Here is a 9,238-nt window from a genome sequence, read left to right as displayed (position 1 = left end):
AAATGACTGTTGAATTAAAAACATTTCTTTGAATCTTTTCCTACTATTGATTTTTAAGTGAGTGGAAATGACTTATTGAGTGTAGAAATAAAGTGAAATATTTTACTCCATAAGTAACACAACTCAAATTCATCCTTTAACGCTTCAGTTGCAACATGTTTAGCTGCAGAGCTTTCTGCTTTTTATCCAGAGCTAAGATTAGATAAAATTGTGCTTCCTTGCTATGCAAAAAACACTTTCTATGGCAATAAGCTCTATCAAAAAGTCATTCTGTATCTTTTGATTTAGATTAAAAGACTGCGCTGCCACAGAGTCAGCTCTTTTGAAAGACCCCGATATCTGTTCTGTTTTGGTTGATGACTCACACGACCCGCAGGCTTTGAGATCTGCAAGCAGGGCAGACAAACCCTTGGTTTCCCCAAGGAACCAGTTCACTCTAGCAACCAAATGCATGGATGGATTTTTTTTTTTATTCGTCCCTTAAAGGGGTCATTGCATGAAAATCGGACTTTTTCCATGTTTAAGTGGTATGATTGAGTCTCTGGTGCATCTCCCAGCCAGGAAAATGTGAAAATGGAGTCAGTTCTTTGTTGTTGGTAAGCATATCTGCAAACATTTATCTGCAAGCTCAGATTTTGATCTCAGAGTCTTGTAGAAGGTGAGTCCTATAATTACACTTAATTGCATGTTTTCACCCTGTCTGCCATTTTCTTTTTACTCTATATATCATTTGCAGATTTGCAAAGTTTGTGCCCAAAACAGCAAACTCTACATTCCTATGCAATAATGGTGAAAACCTATAACCTATAACCCTAAAACAATAATAAAAATAAAAGCAGAGGTAGGTTTAGGGTTGGGATAGGTGTAGATGTTAATAAAACAAAGTAGGTTACTCTAAGACAGTGGTCCTCAACCACTGAAGTACAAACCGGTACCGGTAAATCATTAATTATATCTGTTTTATTTATTATCTGAGTTTGATCAATCTTTTATTTTGAAAAAAAAATGAAAAATGACTTTTCTCTCTCTTATATCTCGATCAGTTAAGTGCCCAAGTTTAAACCACAAACAGTAAAAATGAGTAAGAATCAGACGTCTTTGGAAAGTCTCTTTGCTAAAGGGAAAAGGCCCTGTGAAGTACCCATGAACTGCCAAGGAATAGATCCGCAAACCATTTGTCAACAAATCAGGTGAATCCACCATGTCTGTGCAAGAAAATCAACTGCTGGAGATCACAAATGACAGTAGTCTTTTAGTGCCTGTTTGCATATTGCATCTTTTCTAGAGTTTGCTCAAGTTCTTCATTTCCAATGGAGGTGCGTGGCATGCGTGTGCCAGCGGCGTGACGCACTCGCACATTTTAGATGCACCCAGTTAAATAAATGCAGCCAGTGCACGGCAAGTCACGTGACAAGAACTAACAGTAGGTTACTGTAAGGATTAGGTCCAGGGTTAAGGGGTAAGGTTTAGGCTAACAAATTATATAGCACAATAGGTTACTTTAAGTTACTGTAGGTTTGGGATTGGTGTAGACTTTAATAAAACATGTTAAATTACTGTAAAGACTAGGTGTTGCAGGATTAGGATTGGTGTAGCCATTAATAAAACACAATAGATTTCTATAAGGGGTAGTGTTAGGTTTTGGGTAAGGTTTAGATGTAGATAATAATAAAACACAGGTTACTGTAAGAATAGGGTTGCAATAGGTGTAGACTTTAATAACACATAATAGGTTACTGTAAATGGTAGGTTTAGGGTTGGGGTAGGTGCAGACATAAATAAAACACAGTAGGTTACAGTAAGGGGTAGGTCCAGGATTGGGGTAAGGTTTAGACACTAGTAAAAGACAATAAGCTACTGTAAGAAGTAGTTTTAGGGTTAGGCTGATGTATACATTGATAAAACATAGTAGACTACTGTAAGAAGTTTCGTATTGGGATAGGTGTAAACCTTAAAAAAAACACTATTGGTCACCGTAAGAAGTAATTTTAGGTTGGTGCCATGTGCTGCATATAGCATTGAGGTTCTCATGGCGATCCGAGTTCAGTTCCCAACTCAGGATTTCAATTCCAAATCTTGTTCCACTCTCTCTGCTCCCCACACTTTCATGTCTCAACTGTACTAAAATAAATGTGAAAAATGTAGATGTTAATAAAACACAGTAGGTTACTGTAAGAGGTAGGTTTAGGGTTGGGCTATGTGTAGACATTAATAAAATGCAGTAGGTTACTGTAATGGGTAAGTCTAGGGTTGGAGTAAGGTTTAGGTGTGTATAATAATAAAGCACAAGAGGTTACTGTATAAAGTAAGTTTAGGTTTGGCATAGGTGTGTATTTTAATCAACCACTGTAGGTTCCTGTTCCTCAATTCCTGGAGGACCGCAGCTCTGCACAATTTTGCAAATCATGTAGCTAGAAGTACGTAAAGCTGCTATTTGACTTTAAAACGAACACTATGGGGTGGTATGCAGAGAAGTTGACCACGAAAACAGGTTTCAAGTCTGGTAATGAACGGTTCCAGAAAGCAAGTCAGACAAAAACAGATGTCAAAAAATAAAAACAAGTAAATAACAGGTTAAGAATGTGGTAAAATCTGAAAATTGTGGCAAAAATTAGGCTTTTCTTTTTCTGGATTGCTTTTTAAAATTGTCGGTGGGTTTAGGGAAGGTGGTGGGCTGGTCAATCTGTGCTTGAAAAACCCTATTGATTGGGTTTGGGAAAGGAGGAGGGTGGGTCAGTCAATCAGTCAGTCAGTCAGTCAGTCAGTCAACAGCTGCCTCTGGTGAATTTACGTGAGAACAACAAACGTGAATGGCAATCGCATCTGAAGAAGCATACACAGCGGCCTATGGTGGAAGAAAAAACTGCAAATAAAACGTAGCTCCTGGGACATATTTGGCGCTCTCAAGAATATAGCGGTATTGGGCTTATGGGTTAGGGTAAAGTTTACGTGTAGCCATTAATAAAACACAATAGGTTGCTGTAAGAAAGGGTTGGGATGAGTGTAGACATTAATAAAAAATAAAAATAAAAACAATAGGTTACTGTACAAGGTAGGTTTGGGGTTGGCTTAGGTGGAGACATTAATAAAACACAGTAGTCCACTGCAAAATGTAGGTTTATTATTAGAATAGGTGTATGCATTGAAAAGGGTAGGTTGAGGTTTGGGGTAAGGTGTATATTTAGACCTTATTAAACCACATTAGTATAGATTCTGTGTCAAATACAAAGCATTAAATAAATCAAAAGTTTCAGGAGGATTGTACATCCAACTTGGAGCGTAGATCCCATCCAAGCTGACTCGCCCATTTGTCATCCAGCTCTCGGTTTACATCTAACTCAAAAACTGTCAAATTTCACAATCTATTTCATAATCTGAAACTTCACAAGCACATTCTGTGCACACCAGAGCAATAAAATGTCATCTTTAAGGATTATCTTCTGTCATCAAGCATGCGCAAAACACTGGAGGACAAAATGTTATTTCCACACCTCCCAGGAAAGCACCTTCAACCTGCCCCAGAAACGGTCCACAATAAATGAAGCCATCTGTCAAACTTCTTCTTGCTTTTATGGGGCATAGGGAAAAGCGCTATAGAAAAGCGGTGATAAAATCAAGTGTGTAAAAAATATCCACAACGGAATTGAAACAGAATTGAGATTAATGAGGTGGAACAGGCACTGACACTATCTAGTATGGCTCAGTTACAGGTTAGTTAAACCCGACCTCTTTTGTAATGCAGATTACACTGTCTTCTCTCCATTCTCCCTCGTGCTCCCTCTGCTAAATGAGCCCTTTATAGCCGTATAATTTGTGAATAGTGAATTAGCCGCCCCCTCATGCTTTTCATGATGCACGGGTAAAAGTGAGTCTGCTGTTTTGCTTCTATCAAGGCTATGGTTGATGATATCTGTCACATTTATCAGAGTTACCATGAGATCCACAGAGTTACCATGGAGATTTTTATGTTCCACATTACAATGTTTTTTTATATCCTGAATTCAGTATGGACTGCATTGTAAGTCAATGGATGAAAAGTGACTTCTAACATCACAACTATAATGGCTAGACTTTAGATGTGAAAATGAAGATGAGTTAAGCATACTGTAAATTTAAATCTGAGATTAAACAGTTTGAAACCTGCAACCACTTCTATAGGGATATTAAATACTGTGGAAGCTCTTCAACATATTCAACAGCATAAAGTAACAAACTATTTTGTGACAAGTGAATAAGTGAATAAAAGATGAAAAAAATAAAGGATTAAATATTTTTAGTTGCTGATGAACTATCCCTTTATTATCATTGTTAAATGTTTGAGTGCATATTATTATCTTAAATTTTAATATTATATAAATATAATTCCTAATTTTGTAATATAACAAAACCCTATTATATATACAGTGGATGACACTTCAAAATGACCATTATCACTGTAATTGGTGTAATGGCAAGATTAGGGGATTAAGAACTTGTTTTTTGGTGTAACAGTAGTTTGCGACTATGCCGCCAAGGGGCACAAAGGGACGGGATGCAAATAAATAGAAATATACAGTAGCTGTAAATACCCTGCTTGTAAATGGAGATGAAATAATGAAATGACGCATTATAATTTCTTCATTGATCTTTAAAAACGTGTTAATAAGCTTTATTGTCATTGCAAACTGGAAATTAAAACTAAAGAAATAAAAGACAACTTAAATGAAAGTAAAACCATACATACACAAATAAATAAATATATAAATAAACAAATAAGTGAAATAAGGGGTGCAGTGAGTAGCTATACAGTGCTTTCGGGGTGCTCGCCTGTGACCAGAATATTTTTAGAAATATGGTCCATGACAAAGATTTAATCTCTCGGTTTATTATGTATCTATACACATAATTATGTCACGAGGTAGCCAGTAAACTCATATTATAAAAAGATTCGGGTTGCAGCCAGGATTAAAAAAAAAAAATAGCTGATAGGCATTTCTAATATTGTCTCAATAACTTCATTACTTCACACGTCTAAAATGGGTTTATATTGGCAAAATGCATGACATGTTAATGTTAATGCACTATTAAATAAAACATTTCTACACATTCCTCCCACATAAAAAAAAAAAAAAATATATATATATATATATATATATATATATATATATATATATATATATATATATATATATATATATATATATATATTTATATATATAAATAAATATACATGTATACCATTTATATTATAGTATTTAAAACTTTTATGTTAAAACATGCTACAGCTAGAAAATATTTTAGTTGACTTAGTTTTATTAATTACATTGAAATTGAAAAAACACCCATTTATATTTCTTCATCGCAAACTAAACAGACATATAAAACTGTATGACTTTTAATTAAATGATTACCAAGGACCTGTTTAAACTCCTTTACTGTAGAAAGAAAAACACAATAAATGTATTTAAAACTTTCAAAAAAGAATTATATTTATAATGATTTCTAAGCACAGTGCAGTGGTTAGCACATTAGCCTCACAACAAGAAAGTCACAAGTTCAAGCCTCAGGTGGGTCAGTTGGCATCTCTGTGTGGAGTTTGCATGTTCTCCCCATATTTGCGTGGGTTTTCTCCAGGTGCACTAGTGTCCCTTACAAGTCCAAAGATGTGGTACATGTGAATTGGGTAGGCTAAATTGTCCGTAATGTATCAGTGTGTGTGTGTGTGTGTTTGCGCGTGTGTGTGTGTGTGTGTGTGTGTGTGTGTGTGTGTGTGTGTGCGTGCGTGCGTGCGTGTGTGTGTGTGTGTGTGTGTGTGTGTGTGTGTGAATAAGTGTCTTGGAGCCACAACCCAGTAATAGGACAAATCCATACACTCTCACACATACACTAAGATTAATTTAGTTTATTCAATTCACCTATAGCAGATGTTGGTTCCACAATGAGCCTGGGTTGCAGATGTTTTTGGATTATCAATTTGGATTTTGGAAACCAGAGCACCAGGAGAAAACGCCCGTGAACATGCAAACTCACACAAAAATGCCAACTGGCCCAGCTGGGACTTGAACCAACAACCTTCAGAGCTAACCACTGAGCCACCGTGCCGCTAACTTTATAATATGAACCTATAATTAAATAATAATGAAAAATGTAATTACAATTTATTTTAATTGCTAAAATGCACAGAAATATGCATATTATTAGTAATAATATAAGCAATAATTGTAGCAGCAGTAGTACTAAGTTCCAAAGCAAACCTAACTGAGAAAGAATCAGTTTAAATCACATTAATGCAAATCAAAAACTAACACGCTCAATGAAGATTTATTGATGTAATGTTGATGTATTGCAGTAAACACTCACAGCACGTAGGAGTACAGCGATAAATGTGTATCCTGAAGACTATCATGAGATCACTCAGCATGGGCTGAAATATTCATTGTGATGACTAATAGCCTATAGTGTAATCTCATAAAGGACATGTTTATTCTGCAAGACTGGGGGACTGATTAAAGTCTTCATATAATGTTTTAATTTGTCTCAATTATTAACTCTTAATTTGCAACAAAAAACATTTTCTAGGTTGGATCTGCTATAATGAAGCCGTCCAACAGACTCTAGGCTAATGATATTTTAATAGGAAATAAACCACAGATTATATCTGCCTATAATTGACGCGCTCTTATCTTGAGTGTATTTTTCATTAGCACACTTTGAAGCAGCACTGGAAAGACTTGGTTATAGCACCTCATTTTTTAAAATCATTTTAATGTGCCACACTAGACTGAGTGTGATTACGTTTACTCGACCTTTTGTTTCTTCAGACACATTGACTTTGAAATGAGCTCTTTAAAGTTTTCCATATTTTAATTTAATGCTAGATAAAAAACATCAAAAGATATACCGTGGCATTTAATAGGAGCGGACCGTGACAAATTTAGCAATTAACTTGAGAATGATGATATGTCTGTCATAAGAAAAGTCAGTCTCTTCTTGAAAGTCAGATCACTGATCTGTTTCTTCCCTTATTAAATCAGGTATCCTTTTTTACAATGACATATGGCATAACCTTTGCAAAATTACCATGGAAACCATTCTTTATGAAAGAAAATCCATATTGGATTCTACCAGCAGTCCATTTCATTAAATATTGAGTAAAGCAGCAAACTAAAGCAGAATATTTTTAGATAGAAATCATATTAAGTGATTGATTTTTAATTTTTGAAATGCATAATATACCTACTGTACAGTGGTGATCAAAAGAGACAACCTAGACTTTCAAAAATATCAAGGACACAGTTTGCCAAGGACACTCAATTTAAAGGGGTGGTCCAGAGTGTATTTATAAGGCTTGTTTGTGTTTATAAGATGCAAAGCAATGTGTGCTAATGCTTCATTTGTAGAAAATCATGTTATGTTTTCATATATCTTACTTTGATTATATACAGCTGCTCAGCTAACATGAAAACAACTGTCATATGTCCTAGTTCGTCGGAAAGGCCTGCCCTCAAGAGGCTCTAATTGGTCAGCTAACATAATTTGCTGTGGTTCGCGAATTGGCTCCACATCACTACGTCCCGCCCCTACAAGCACGCGCTTTCGCACTGTGTAAACAGTCAGTCGAGTAGCGTTAGCTGCCTGAATCAGACACACAGCTAAATCTCACGCCTACTCTCTAAAACAACATCTCACAGACATCCCAAGTCTCCCGGAAGTTCTGAAACCTCTCGCAAATCCATAGAGACTCCCGGATGCCTGCAAACAAATGATAATCTCCCACCCGGTCCTTAAATAGTCTCCACCGCATCCCTTCTAGCTCATCAGGTACATCGCACACACACGCCCCACCGCTCTTCAGATACGTAGCGCGCACACGCCCCTACCCCGGTCTTCAGGCACCCACTCTCCCGCGACCTCCCGCAGATCATCTCTGTCTACCCCAGAAATTAATTTTTCCAACTTGGAATGTCTGATCTCACAAGTGTCTTTTACAAATATTTAAAATAAGCAAGTGTAAGTAACATAAAACGTTCTCATTTTTTTGCAAGTTTGGTTTTTGAGATGTAGAACACATGAAAGTATCTGCATAAAGAGATACTGAAAGTGTCCTCATAGAGAGGCACTGCACACGCTGCTAAAGATTGTGGGTGTTTACAGCAGTTTGAGGGATAAATATGAATTTGTAGCTAAATTGTTAGCAGTGCCAAACAGCATTTCCCATTGTTTATGTCCTCGCTGCAACATACCGTTAAAACTCTGCATGTAGTGGATCAATTTTAACAAATAAAAATACTTACAGGTTGTGGCTTACAATCCACAGCTTCGTCGGTTGGAAGAGTTTGAATCGATTCCAGCACTAAACTGGGAGAAAATGTAGAAGCTCTCCTTTGTCAAATGCTAGCTATATTCTTTATAATTCTCTGGAACATAATTAAAATTAAATTGCAAGCACTTCTGTCTTTGTGTCGTGTCCTTTGGAAGCCCAAATACAAAAACAGAACTAGCAGCAATTGGATGATATTTTAGCTTATCTTTTAGCGTATCTGCTGCAACATTACAGCACCTCTGGCCACGCCCCTTTGCTGCATAGGGTGTGTGCGTGTGGTGAATGTGCGTAACCGGAAGCTCTTGTGCTCTCTCTAGCCCGGATGTATTTTTTGTAGTCCCCAAACTTCATTTGCTGTAGGCTTTGCTAAGCTAACTCTGTAAAATCCAATGTCTCCCTTTGCATTGAATTGTGAGCATATTACATTGAGAGATGTTGTTTATGTTCATATACAGCTACATTACACATCAACTAAAGTTTAGTGGACCCCTCTTTAAAGTTATCCTGTTGTGTTAGCATATTTCATGAGCTATACAGTACACAAACCTTTCTAAAACAACAATGATCAAAATTAGAGAACACTTTCAGATTGCTCACAGTTATTGGTGTTAATCTGGGACCTGGTGGTCAGTTCCAGGATTGTAGACAAATTCAAAAGCATGAGAATACAAAAATGTAAGATTTTTAAAAGGAGGTGTGACCTAACACCACCCCGAAACCCCTAAATAGGAATTGTCAATGCAGCCATCACTGGTAGATGAGCAAATTGTACTAAAATGTACAAAATACAAATTAAATAGTACAAATTCAACCGTATATTTTTGTACAATTTGCTCATCCCCCACGGAGATTACGTTGATAATTCCTATTAGCAACATAACTTTAGTTTGAGTTTTTCCAAATTTACTGAAAAAAGCTTCAACACCAGGTTGTTTT

The sequence above is a fragment of the Danio rerio genome, chromosome 19, assembly GCF_049306965.1.
Source record: "Danio rerio strain Tuebingen ecotype United States chromosome 19, GRCz12tu, whole genome shotgun sequence".
NCBI lineage: Eukaryota > Metazoa > Chordata > Actinopteri > Cypriniformes > Danionidae > Danio > Danio rerio.
The sequence above is the reverse complement of the archived record's forward strand: the minus strand, read 5'-3'. Positions refer to the sequence as shown.